The 14,083-nt window shown below is 37.1% G+C and overlaps 6 non-coding genes across 6 annotated transcripts; all 6 read left to right on the top strand.

Moving 5' to 3' along the window:
• Positions 1–3,712: 3,712 nt before the first annotated feature.
• On the top strand, positions 3,713–3,784 carry TRNAC-GCA (transfer RNA cysteine (anticodon GCA)). The gene has a single exon. It is a non-coding gene; the product is annotated as a tRNA-Cys (tRNA).
• Positions 3,785–6,164: 2,380 nt separating this feature from the next.
• On the top strand, positions 6,165–6,236 carry TRNAC-GCA (transfer RNA cysteine (anticodon GCA)). The gene has a single exon. It is a non-coding gene; the product is annotated as a tRNA-Cys (tRNA).
• A 2,147-nt stretch (positions 6,237–8,383) lies between these two features.
• Positions 8,384–8,455, top strand: TRNAC-GCA (transfer RNA cysteine (anticodon GCA)). Its single transcript has one exon. It is a non-coding gene; the product is annotated as a tRNA-Cys (tRNA).
• A 1,552-nt stretch (positions 8,456–10,007) lies between these two features.
• Positions 10,008–10,079, top strand: TRNAC-GCA (transfer RNA cysteine (anticodon GCA)). Its single transcript has one exon. It is a non-coding gene; the product is annotated as a tRNA-Cys (tRNA).
• A 1,584-nt stretch (positions 10,080–11,663) lies between these two features.
• On the top strand, positions 11,664–11,735 carry TRNAC-GCA (transfer RNA cysteine (anticodon GCA)). The gene has a single exon. It is a non-coding gene; the product is annotated as a tRNA-Cys (tRNA).
• A 1,548-nt stretch (positions 11,736–13,283) lies between these two features.
• On the top strand, positions 13,284–13,355 carry TRNAC-GCA (transfer RNA cysteine (anticodon GCA)). The gene has a single exon. It is a non-coding gene; the product is annotated as a tRNA-Cys (tRNA).
• Positions 13,356–14,083: the final 728 nt, after the last annotated feature.

Below are 14,083 nucleotides of genomic sequence, written 5' to 3'. Positions count from 1 at the left end.
TAGACTGGTTGATAAAGAGATAGTATACTCGTAACTAGTATGTATGTATAAAGAAAGAAAAAAAAACCACGGTTAGGTCACTGGTATATACAATTATGGACGGGCTGCCGAGTGCCGACACAGAGGTAGCCACAGCCGTGAACTACCGCACTGTACTGTGTCTGCTGCTAATATATAGACTGGTTGATAAAGAGATAGTATACTCGTAACTAGTATGTATGTATAAAGAAAGAAAAAAAAACCACGGTTAGGTCACTGGTATATACAATTATGGACGGGCTGCCGAGTGCCGACACAGAGGTAGCCACAGCCGTGAACTACCGCACTGTACTGTGTCTGCTGCTAATATATAGACTGGTTGATAAAGAGATAGTATACTCGTAACTAGTATGTATGTATAAAGAAAGAAAAAAAAACCACGGTTAGGTCACTGGTATATACAATTATGGACGGGCTGCGGAGTGCCGACACAGAGGTAGCCACAGCCGTGAACTACCGCACTGTACTGTGTCTGCTGCTAATATATAGACTGGTTGATAAAGAGATAGTATACTCGTAACTAGTATGTATGTATAAAGAAAGAAAAAAAAACCACGGTTAGGTGGTATATACAATTATGGACGGGCTGCCGAGTGCCGACACAGAGGTAGCCACAGCCGTGAACTACCGCACTGTACTGTGTCTGCTGCTAATATATAGACTGGTTGATAAAGAGATAGTATACTCGTAACTAGTATGTATGTATAAAGAAAGAAAAAAAAACCACGGTTAGGTCACTGGTATATACAATTATGGACGGGCTGCCGAGTGCCGACACAGAGGTAGCCACAGCCGTGAACTACCGCACTGTACACTGGTTGATAAAGAGATAGTAGTATACTCGTAACAACTAGTATGACGACGGTATAAAGAATGAAAAAAAAACCACGGTTAGGTGGTATATAATACAATTATGGTTGGACGGACTGCCTGCCGAGTGCCGACACAGAGGTAGCCACAGCCGTGAACTACCGCACTGTACACTGGTTGATAAAGAGATAGTAGTATACTCGTAACAACTAGTATGACGACGGTATAAAGAATGAAAAAAAAACCACGGTTAGGTGGTATATAATACAATTATGGTTGGACGGACTGCCTGCCGAGTGCCGACACAGAGGTAGCCACAGCCGTGAACTACCGCACTGTACACTGGTTGATAAAGAGATAGTAGTATACTCGTAACAACTAGTATGACGACGGTATAAAGAACGAAAAAAAAACCACGGTTAGGTGGTATATATTATAATACAATTATGGATGGACGGACTGCCTGCCGAGTTCCGACACAGAGGTAGCCACAGCCGTGAACTACCGCACTGTACACTGGTTGATAAAGAGATAGTAGTATACTCGTAACAACTAGTATGACGACGGTATAAAGAACGAAAAAAAAAACACGGTTAGGTGGTATATATTATAATACAATTATGGATGGACGGACTGCCTGCCGAGTGCCGACACAGAGGTAGCCACAGCCGTGAACTACCGCACTGTACTGTGTCTGCTGCTAATATAGACTGGTTGATAAAGAGATAGTATACAATACTACTAATATACTGGTGGTCAGGCACTGGTCACCACTAGTCACACTGGCAGTGGCACTCCTGCAGCAAAAGTGTGCACTGTTTAATTTTAATATAATATTATTTATCATGTACTCCTGGCTCCTGCTATAACAACCTGCAGTGCTCCCCAGTCTCCCCCACAATTATAAGCTTTATATACAATACATTGATGTGCAGCACACTGGGCTGAGCAGTGCACACAGACTGAGTCACTGTGTGACTGTGTATCGTTTTTTTCAGGCAGAGAACGGATATATTAAATAAAACAAACAACTGCACTGTCTCTGGTGGTCACTGGTCACTGTGGTCGTCAGTCACTAAACTCTGTCTGCACTCTGCACTCTCTTCTAATCTACAGTATCACAGCAATCTCTCTCTCTCTTCTAAATCTAATCTAAATGGAGAGGACGCCAGCAACGTCCTCTCCCTATCAATCTCAATGCACGTGTGAAAATGGCGGCGACGCGCGGCTCCTTATATAGAATCCGAGTCTCGCGAGAATCCGACAGCGTCATGATGACGTTCGGGCGCGCTCGGGTTAACCGAGCAAGGCGGGAAGATCCGAGTCGCTCGGACCCGTGAAAAAAAAAGTGAAGTTCGTGCGGGTTCGGATTCAAAGAAACCGAACCCGCTCATCTCTATACTTTACCTCAGGAAAGTACAGTATCAGTGGCTGGTTTTGACTGCTAATTTGATAGAGAATTATACAGGATAAAATCACTATACATGAAGGATGAATGCTTTATTCCTAACTAACTTTGATAAATAAGAGAGTATTGGGCATTAACATGGCAGAATTACATTTTTTTTTGGTGCAGCCATGTTTTGAACTCATACTGATTTTGCAATTAGTCCATAAGGCATACATGCATTCAGAACATCTGAGCCCACTGACCTAAAAATCAAATATTTTATTTTATTGCCAAAATGTATCTCAATCAGTTAGTTTTCAGAAATTATTAATATTGGTTTAGTGACAATTTGTATTTTAGTTCTCTTTGGCTTCCATAAAACAATGTCACAACTGGATTTCAATATATACTACTCTGACTAGCACAAACAATAGTGGAGCTTTAGGATGATCAAAGTTTCTTTTTAAACATGCTCACAGATTATACCTACAGTATGTAAACTCTCCATTTATGCCCTGACTAATAACTCCAAACCTTTACCATAAAGAAACAGACTCATCTTCACCTCCTGCAGGACAAGAAATACAGTACAGTAACCTTTACATCAAGGCTGCAATGTGTATGGTCTTATAGTTAGAAAGACCAGGGGGTATAAATCAGTTGTTGAGCATTCGAGTGCATGTCGAGAGGTCCCTGGTTCAAATCCAGGTACCCCTATAATTTGCTTTTAATGTATAGCGTCCCTTTCCAGTCTATACCACGTTTGGGACTCAAGTAATGTAAAAACATACTCAAGTGGCAGTCAGGCAACAAAAAATGTTGACATTTCAACTTAATACTTTACCTCAGGAAAGTACAGTATCAGTGGCAGGTTTTTACAGCTACTTTTGATAGAGAATTATACAGCATAAAATAACTGTACATGAAGGATGAATGCTTTATTCCTAACTAACTTTGATAAATAAGGGAGTATTGGGCATTAACATGGCAGAATTCAAAATTATTTGGTACAGCCATGTTTTCAACTCCGACTGATTTTGCAATTAGTCCATAAGGCATACATGCATTCAGAACATCTGAGCCCACTGACCCAAAATTCAAATATTTTATTTTCTTAGCAAAAATGTACCATGATAAAATAGTTTTCAGAAATTATTAATATTGGTTTGGTAACAATTTGTATTTTAGATCAGTTTTGCTTCAATAAAACAATGTCACAACTGGATTTCAATAAATCCTACTCTGACTAGCACTAACTATAGTGGAACTTTAGGATGATCAAAGTTTCTTTTTGAGTAAGCTCACAGATTATACCTGCAGTATGTGAACTCTCTATTTATGCCCTGACTAATAACTCCAAAGCATTACCATAAAGAAACAGACTCATCTTCACCTCCTACAGGACAAGAAATACAGTACAGTAACCTTTACATCAAGGCTGCAATGTGTATGTGCTTATAGTGAGAAAGAGCAGGGGATATAGTTTAGTGGTAGAGCATTCGACTGCAGATCGAGAGGTCCCTGGTTTAAATCCGGGTGCCCCCTATTACTTACTTTTAATGTATAGCATCACTTTGCAGTCTATACCTCATTTGGGACTCAAGTAATGTAAAAACATACTCAAGTGGCAGTCAGGCAACAAAATATGTTGAAATGTCAACTTAATACTTTACCTCAGGAAAGTACAGTATCAGTGGCAGGTTTTGACTGCTAATTTGATAGAGAACTATACAGGATAAAATCACTATACATGAAGGATGAATGCTTTATTCCTAACTAACTTTGATAAATAAGGGAGTATTGGGCATTAACATGGCAGAATTACATTTTTTTTGGTGCAGCCATGTTTTGAGCTCATACTGATTTTGCAATTAGTCCATAAGGCATACATGCATTCAGAACATCTGAGCCCACTGACCCAAAATTCAAATATTTTATTTTCTTAGCAAAAATGTACCATGATAAAATAGTTTTCAGAAATTATTAATATTGGTTTGGTAACAATTTGTATTTTAGATCAGTTTTGCTTCAATAAAACAATGTCACAACTGGATTTCAATAAATCCTACTCTGACTAGCACTAACTATAGTGGAAATTTAGGATGATCAAAGTTTCTTTTTGAATACGCTCACAGATTATACCTGCAGTATGTGAACTCTCTACTTATGCCCTGACTAATAACTCCAAAGCATTACCATAAAGAAATAGACTCATCTTCACCTCCTGCAGGACAAGAAATACAGTACAGTAACCTTTACATCAAGGCTGCAATGTGTATGTGCTTATAGTGAGGAAGAGCACGGGGTATACAGTAGCTCAGTGGTAGAGCATTCGACTGCAGATCGAGAGGTCCCTGGTTCAAATCCGGGTGCCCCCTAATACCTCGTTTGGGACTCAAGTAATGTAAAAACATACTCAAGTGGCAGTCAGGCAACAAAAAATGTTGAAATCTCAACTTAATACTTTACCTCAGGAAAGTACAGTATCAGTGGCAGGTTTTGACTGCTAATTTGATAGAGAATTATACAGGATAAAATCACTATACATGAAGGATGAATGCTTTATTCCTAACTAACTTTGATAAATAAGGGAGTATTGGGCATTAACATGGCAGAATTACAATTTTTTTGGTGCAGCCATGTTTTGAACTCATACTGATTTTGCAATTAGTCCATAAGGCATACATGCATTCAGAACATCTGAGCCCACTGACCTAAAAATCAAATATTTTATTTTATTGCCAAAATGTATCTCAATTAGTTAGTTTTCAGAAATTATTAATATTGGTTTAGTGACAATTGGTATTTTAGTTCTCTTTGGCTTCCATAAAACAATGTCACAACTGGATTTCAATATATACTACTCTGACTAGCGCAAACAATAGTGGAGCTTTAGGATGATCAAAGTTTCTTTTTAAACATGCTCACAGATTATACCTACAGTATGTAAACTCTCTATTTATGCCCTGACTAATAACTCCAAACCTTTACCATAAAGAAACAGACTCATCTTCACCTCCTGCAGGACAAGAAATACAGTACAGTAACCTTTACATCAAGGCTGCAATGTGTATGGTCTTATAGTTAGAAAGACCAGGGGGTATAAATCAGTTGTTGAGCATTCGAGTGCATGTCGAGAGGTCCCTGGTTCAAATCCAGGTGCCCCCTGTAATTTGCTTTTAATGTATAGCGTCCCTTAGCAGTCTATACCACGTTTGGGACTCAAGTAATGTAAAAACATACTCAAGTGGCAGTCAGGCAACAAAAAATGTTGACATTTCAACTTAATACTTTACCTCAGGAAAGTACAGTATCAGTGGCAGGTTTTTACAGCTACTTTTGATAGAGAATTATACAGCATAAAATAACTGTACATGAAGGATGAATGCTTTATTCCTAACTAACTTTGATAAATAAGGGAGTATTGGGCATTAACATGGCAGAATTCAAAATTATTTGGTACAGCCATGTTTTCAACTCCGACTGATTTTGCAATTAGTCCATAAGGCATACATGCATTCAGAACATCTGAGCCCACTGACCCAAAATTCAAATATTTTATTTTCTTAGCAAAAATGTACCATGATAAAATAGTTTTCAGAAATTATTAATATTGGTTTGGTAACAATTTGTATTTTAGATCAGTTTTGCTTCAATAAAACAATGTCACAACTGGATTTCAATAAATCCTACTCAGACTAGCACTAACTATAGTGGAACTTTAGGATGATCAAAGTTTCTTTTTGAGTAAGCTCACAGATTATACCTGCAGTATGTGAACTCTCTATTTATGCCCTGACTAATAACTCCAAAGCATTACCATAAAGAAACAGACTCATCTTCACCTCCTACAGGACAAGAAATACAGTACAGTAACCTTTACATCAAGGCTGCAATGTGTATGTACTTATAGTGAGAAAGAGCAGGGGATATAGCTCAGTGGTAGAGCATTCGACTGCAGATCGAGAGGTCCCTGGTTTAAATCCGGGTGCCCCCTATTACTTGCTTTTAATGTATAGCATCACTTTGCAGTCTATACCTCATTTGGGACTCAAGTAATGTAAAAACATACTCAAGTGGCAGTCAGGCAACAAAATATGTTGAAATGTCAACTTAATACTTTACCTCAGGAAAGTACAGTATCAGTGGCAGGTTTTGACTGCTAATTTGATAGAGAATTATACAGGATAAAATCACTATACATGAAGGATGAATGCTTTATTCCTAACTAACTTTGATAAATAAGGGAGTATTGGGCATTAACATGGCAGAATTACATTTTTTTTGGTGCAGCCATGTTTTGAGCTCATACTGATTTTGCAATTAGTCCATAAGGCATACATGCATTCAGAACATCTGAGCCCACTGACCTAAAAATCAAATATTTTATTTTATTGCCAAAATGTATCTCAATCAGTTAGTTTTCAGAAATTATTAATATTGGTTTAGTGACAATTTGTATTTTAGTTCTCTTTGGCTTCCATAAAACAATGTCACAATTGGATTTCAATATATACTACTCTGACTAGCACAAACAATAGTGGAACTTTAGGATGATCAAAGTTTCTTTTTAAACATGCTCACAGATTATACCTACAGTATGTAAACTCTCCATTTATGCCCTGACTAATAACTCCAAACCTTTACCATAAAGAAACAGACTCATCTTTACCTCCTCCAGGACAAGAAATACAGTACAGTAACCTTTACATCAAGGCTGCAATGTGTATGGTCTTATAGTTAGAAAGACGAGGGGGTATAAATAAGTTGTTGAGCATTCAAATGCATGTCGAGAGGTCCCTGGTTCAAATCCAGGTGCCCCTACAATTTGCTTTTAATGTATAGCGTCCCTTTGCAGTCTATACCACGTTTGGGACTCAAGTAATGTAAAAACATACTCAAGTGGCAGTCAGGCAACAAAAAATGTTGAAATGTCAACTTAATACTTTACCTCTGGAAAGTACAGTATCAGTGGCAGGTTTTGACTGCTAGTTTGATAGAGAATTATACAGGATAAAATCACTATACATGAAGGATGAATGCTTTATTCCTAACTAACTTTGATAAATAAGGGAGTATTGGGCATTAACATGGCAGAATTACAATTTTTTTGGTGCAGCCATGTTTTGAACTCATACTGATTTTGCAATTAGTCCATAAGGCATACATGCATTCAGAACATCTGAGCCCACTGACCTAAAAATCAAATATTTTATTTTATTGCCAAAATGTATCTCAATCAGTTAGTTTTCAGAAATTATTTATATTGGTTTAGTGACAATTTGTATTTTAGTTCTCTTTGGCTTCCATAAAACAATGTCACAACTGGATTTCAATATATACTACTCTGACTAGCACAAACAATAGTGGAGCTTTAGGATGATCAAAGTTTTTGCTTTTAATGTATAGCGTCCCTTTGCAGTCTATACCTTGTTTGGGACTCAAGTAATGTAAAAACATACTCAAGTGGCAGTCAGGCAACAAAAAATGTGGACATTTCAACTTAATACTTTACCTCAGGAAAGTACAGTATCAGTGGCAGGTTTTTACAGCTACTTTTGATAGAGAATTATACAGCATAAAATAACTGTACATGAAGGATGAATGCTTTATTCCTAACAAACTTTGATAAATAAGGGAGTATTGGGCATTAACATGGCAGAATTCAAAATTATTTGGTACAGCCATGTTTTCAACTCTGACTGATTTTGCAATTAGTCCATAAGGCATACATGCATTCAGAACATCTGAGCCCACTGACCCAAAATTCAAATATTTTATTTTCTTAGCAAAAATGTACCATGATAAAATAGTTTTCAGAAATTATTAATATTGGTTTGGTAACAATTTGTATTTTAGATCAGTTTTGCTTCAATAAAACAATGTCACAACTGGATTTCAATAAATCCTACTCTGACTAGCACTAACTATAGTGGAAATTTAGGATGATCAAAGTTTCTTTTTGAGTATGCTCACAGATTATACCTGCAGTATGTGAACTCTCTATTTATGCCCTGACTAATAACTCCAAAGCATTACCATAAAGAAACAGACTCATCTTCACCTCCTGCAGGACAAGAAATACAGTACAGTAACCTTTACATCAAGGCTGCAATGTGCATGTGCTTATAGTGAGAAAGAGCAGGGGGTATAGCTCAGTGGTAGAGCATTCGACTGCAGATCGAGAGGTCCCTGGTTCAAATTCGGGTGCCCTCTATTACTTGCGTTTCGGACTCAAGTAATGTAGAAACATACTCAAGCGGCAGTCAAGCAACAAAAAATGTTGAAATGTCAACTTAATACGTTACCTCAGGAAAGTACAGTATCAGTGGCAGGTTTTGACTGCTAATTTGATAGAGAATTATACAGGATAAAATCACTATACATGAAGGATGAATGCTTTATTCCTAACTAACTTTGATAAATAAGGGAGTATTGGGCATTAACATGGCAGAATTACAATTTTTTTGGTGCAGCCATGTTTTGAACTCATACTGATTTTGCAATTAGTCCATAAGGCATACATGCATTCAGAACATCTGAGCCCACTGACCTAAAAATCAAATATTTTATTTTATTGCCAAAATGTATCTCAATCAGTTAGTTTTCAGAAATTATTAATATTGGTTTAGTGACAATTTGTATTTTAGTTCTCTTTGGCTTCCATAAAACAATGTCACAACTGGATTTCAATATATACTACTCTGACTAGCACAAACAATAGTGGAGCTTTAGGATGATCAAAGTTTCTTTTTAAACATGCTCACAGATTATACCTACAGTATGTAAACTCTCTATTTATGCCCTGACTAATAACTCCAAACCTTTACCATAAAGAAACAGACTCATCTTCACCTCCTGCAGGACAAGAAATACAGTACAGTAACCTTTACATCAAGGCTGCAATGTGTATGGTCTTATAGTTAGAAAGACCAGGGGGTATAAATCAGTTGTTGAGCATTCGAGTGCATGCATGTCGAGAGGTCCCTGGTTCAAATCCAGGTGCCCCCTATAATTTGCTTTTAATGTATAGCGTCCCTTTGCAGTCTATACCACGTTTGGGACTCAAGTAATGTAAAAACATACTCAAGTGGCAGTCAGGCAACAAAAAATGTTGACATTTCAACTTAATACTTTACCTCAGGGAAGTACAGTATCAGTGGCAGGTTTTTACAGCTACTTTTGATAGAGAATTATACAGCATAAAATAACTGTACATGAAGGATGAATGCTTTATTCCTAACTAACTTTGATAAATAAGGGAGTATTGGGCATTAACATGGCAGAATTCAAAATTATTTGTTACAGCCATGTTTTCAACTCCGACTGATTTTGCAATTAGTCCATAAGGCATACATGCATTCAGAACATCTGAGCCCACTGACCCAAAATTCAAATATTTTATTTTCTTAGCAAAAATGTACCATGATAAAATAGTTTTCAGAAATTATTAATATTGGTTTGGTAACAATTTGTATTTTAGATCAGTTTTGCTTCAATAAAACAATGTCACAACTGGATTTCAATAAATTCTACTCTGACTAGCACTAACTATAGTGGAAATTTAGGATGATCAAAGTTTCTTTTTGAGTATGCTCACAGAGTATACCTGCAGTATGTGAACTCTCTATTTATGCCCTGACTAATAACTCCAAAGCATTACCATAAAGAAATAGACTCATCTTCACCTCCTGCAGGACAAGAAATACAGTACAGTAACCTTTACATCAAGGCTACAATGTGTATGTGCTTATAGTGAGAAAGAGCAGGGGGTATAGCTCAGTGGTAGAGCATTCGACTGCAGATCAAGAGGTCCCTGGTTCAAATTCGGGTGCCCCCTATTACTTGCTTTTAATGTATAGCATCACTTTGCAGTCTATACCTCATTTGGGACTCAAGTAATGTAAAAACATACTCAAGTGGCAGTCAGGCAACAAAAAATGTTGAAATGTCAACTTAATACTTTACCTCAGGAAAGTACAGTATCAGTGGCAGGTTTTGACTGCTAATTTGATAGAGAATTATACAGGATAAAATCACTATACATGAAGGATGAATGCTTTATTCCTAACTAACTTTGATAAATAAGGGAGTATTGGGCATTAACATGGCAGAATTACAATTTTTTTGGTGCAGCCATGTTTTGAACTCATACTGATTTTGCAATTAGTCCATAAGGCATACATGCATTCAGAACATCTGAGCCCACTGACCTAAAAATCAAATATTTTATTTTATTGCCAAAATGTATCTCAATCAGTTAGTTTTCAGAAATTATTAATATTGGTTTAGTGACAATTTGTATTTTAGTTCTCTTTGGCTTCCATAAAACAATGTCACAACTGAATTTCAATATATACTACTCTGACTAGCACAAACAATAGTGGAGCTTTAGGATGATCAAAGTTTCTTTTTAAAAATGCTCACAGATTATACCTACAGTATGTAAACTCTCTATTTATGCCCTGACTAATAACTCCAAACCTTTACCATAAAGAAACAGACTCATCTTCACCTCCTGCAGGACAAGAAATACAGTACAGTAACCTTTACATCAAGGCTGCAATGTGTATGGTCTTATAGTTAGAAAGACCAGGGGGTATAAATCAGTTGTTGAGCATTCGAGTGCATGTCGAGAGGTCCCTGGTTCAAATCCAGGTGCCCCCTATAATTTGCTTTTAATGTATAGCGTCCCTTTGCAGTCTATACCTCGTTTGGGACTCAAGTAATGTAAAAACATACTCAAGTGGCAGTCAGGCAACAAAAAATGTTGACATTTCAACTTAATACTTTACCTCAGGAAAGTACAGTATCAGTGGCAGATTTTTACAGCTACTTTTGATAAAGAATTATACAGCATAAAATAACTGTACATGAAGGATGAATGCTTTATTCCTAACTAACTTTGATAAATAAGGGAGTATTGGGCATTAACATGGCAGAATTCAAAATTATTTGGTACAGCCATGTTTTCAACTCCGACTGATTTTGCAATTAGTCCATAAGGCATACATGCATTCAGAACATCTGAGCCCACTGACCCAAAATTCAAATATTTTATTTTCTTAGCAAAAATGTACCATGATAAAATAGTTTTCAGAAATTATTAATATTGGTTTGGTAACAATTTGTATTTTAGATCAGTTTTGCTTCAATAAAACAATGTCACAACTGGATTTCAATAAATCCTACTCTGACTAGCACTAACTATAGTGGAAATTTAGGAAGATCAAAGTTTCTTTTTGAGTATGCTCACAGATTATACCTGCAGTATGTGAACTCTCTATTTATGCCCTGACTAATAACTCCAAAGCATTACCATAAAGAAATAGACTCATCTTCACCTCCTGCAGGACAAGAAATACAGTACAGTAACCTTTACATCAAGGCTGCAATGTGCATGTGCTTACAGTGAGAAAGAGCAGGGGGTATAGCTCAGTGGTAGAGCATTCGACTGCAGATCGAGAGATCCCAGGTTCAAATCCGGGTGCCCTCTATTACTTGCGTTTCGGACTCAAGTAATGTAAAAACATACTCAAGTGGCAGTCAGGCAACAAAAAATGTTGAAATGTCAACTTAATACTTTACCTCAGGAAAGTACAGTATCAGTGGCAGGTTTTGACTGCTAATTTGATAGAGAATTATACAGGATAAAATCACTATACATGAAGGATGAATGCTTTATTCCTAACTAACTTTGATAAATAAGGGAGTATTGGGAATTAACATGGCAGAATTACAATTTTTTTGGTGCAGCCATGTTTTGAACTCATACTGATTTTGCAATTAGTCCATAAGGCATACATGCATTCAGAACATCTGAGCCCACTGACCTAAAAATCAAATATTTTATTTTATTGCCAAAATGTATCTCAATCAGTTAGTTTTCAGAAATTATTAATATTGGTTTAGTGACAATTTGTATTTTAGTTCTATTTGGCTTCCATAAAACAATGTCACAACTGGATTTCAATATATACTACTCTGCCTAGCACAAACAATAGTGGAGCTTTAGGATGATCAAAGTTTCTTTTTAAACATGCTCACAGATTATACCTACAGTATGTAAACTCTCTATTTATGCCCTGACTAATAACTCCAAACCTTTACCATAAAGAAACAGACTCATCTTCACCTCCTGCAGGACAAGAAATACAGTACAGTAACCTTTACATCAAGGCTGCAATGTGTATGGTCTTATAGTTAGAAAGACCAGGGGGTATAAATCAGTTGTTGAGCATTCGAGTGCATGTCGAGAGGTCCCTGGTTCAAATCCAGGTGCCCCCTGTAATTTGCTTTTAATGTATAGCGTCCCTTAGCAGTCTATACCACGTTTGGGACTCAAGTAATGTAAAAACATACTCAAGTGGCAGTCAGGAAACAAAAAATGTTGACATTTCAACTTAATACTTTACCTCAGGAAAGTACAGTATCAGTGGCAGGTTTTTACAGCTACTTTTGATAAAGAATTATACAGCATAAAATAACTGTACACGAAGGATGAATGCTTTATTCCTAACTAACTTTGATAAATAAGGGAGTATTGGGCATTAACATGGCAGAATTCAAAATTATTTGGTACAGCCATGTTTTCAACTCCGACTGATTTTGCAATTAGTCCATAAGGCATACATGCATTCAGAACATCTGAGCCCACTGACCCAAAATTCAAATATTTTATTTTCTTAGCAAAAATGTACCATGATAAAATAGTTTTCAGAAATTATTAATATTGGTTTGGTAACAATTTGTATTTTAGATCAGTTTTGCTTCAATAAAACAATGTCACAACTGGATTTCAATAAATCCTACTCTGACTAGCACTAACTATAGTGGAAATTTAGGAAGATCAAAGTTTCTTTTTGAGTATGCTCACAGATTATACCTGCAGTATGTGAACTCTCTATTTATGCCCTGACTAATAACTCCAAAGCATTACCATAAAGAAATAGACTCATCTTCACCTCCTGCAGGACAAGAAATACAGTACAGTAACCTTTACATCAAGGCTGCAATGTGTATGTGCTAATAGCGAGAAAGAGCAGGGGGTATAGCTCAGTGGTAGAGCATTTGACTGCAGATCGAGAGGTCCCTGGTTCAAATACGGGTGCACCCTATTACTTGCTTTTAATGTATATCATCACTTCGCAGTCTATACCTCATTTGGGACTCAAGTAATGTAAAAACATACTCAAGTGGCAGTCAGGCAACAAAAAATGTTGAAATGTCAACTTAATACTTTACTAGAGATGAGCGCCTGAAATTTTTCGGGTTTTGTGTTTTGGTTTTGGGTTCGGTTCCGCGGCCGTGTTTTGGGTTCGAACGCGTTTTGGCAAAACCTCACCGAATTATTTTTGTCGGATTCGGGTGTGTTTTGGATTCGGGTGTTTTTTTCCAAAAACACTAAAAAACAGCTTAAATCATAGAATTTGGGGGTCATTTTGATCCCAAAGTATTATTAACCTCAAAAACCATAATTTACACTCATTTTCAGTCTATTCTGAATACCTCACACCTCACAATATTATTTTTAGTCCTAAAATTTGCACCGAGGTCGCTGTGTGAGTAAGATAAGCGACCCTAGTGGCCGACACAAACACCGGGCCCATCTAGGAGTGGCACTGCAGTGTCACGCAGGATGTCCCTTCCAAAAAACCCTCCCCAAACAGCACATGTTGCAAAGAAAAAAAGAGGCGCAATGTGGTAGCTGTGTGAGTAAGATTAGCGACCCTAGTGGCCGACACAAACACCGGGCCCATCTAGGAGTGGCACTGCAGTGTCACGCAGGATGGCCCTTCCAAAAAACCCTCCCCAAACAGCACATGACGCAAAGAAAAAAAGAGG

Source organism: Pseudophryne corroboree, chromosome 1, assembly GCF_028390025.1.
Source record: "Pseudophryne corroboree isolate aPseCor3 chromosome 1, aPseCor3.hap2, whole genome shotgun sequence".
Lineage (NCBI taxonomy): Eukaryota > Metazoa > Chordata > Amphibia > Anura > Myobatrachidae > Pseudophryne > Pseudophryne corroboree.
The sequence above is the reverse complement of the archived record's forward strand: the minus strand, read 5'-3'. Positions and strand labels throughout refer to the sequence as shown.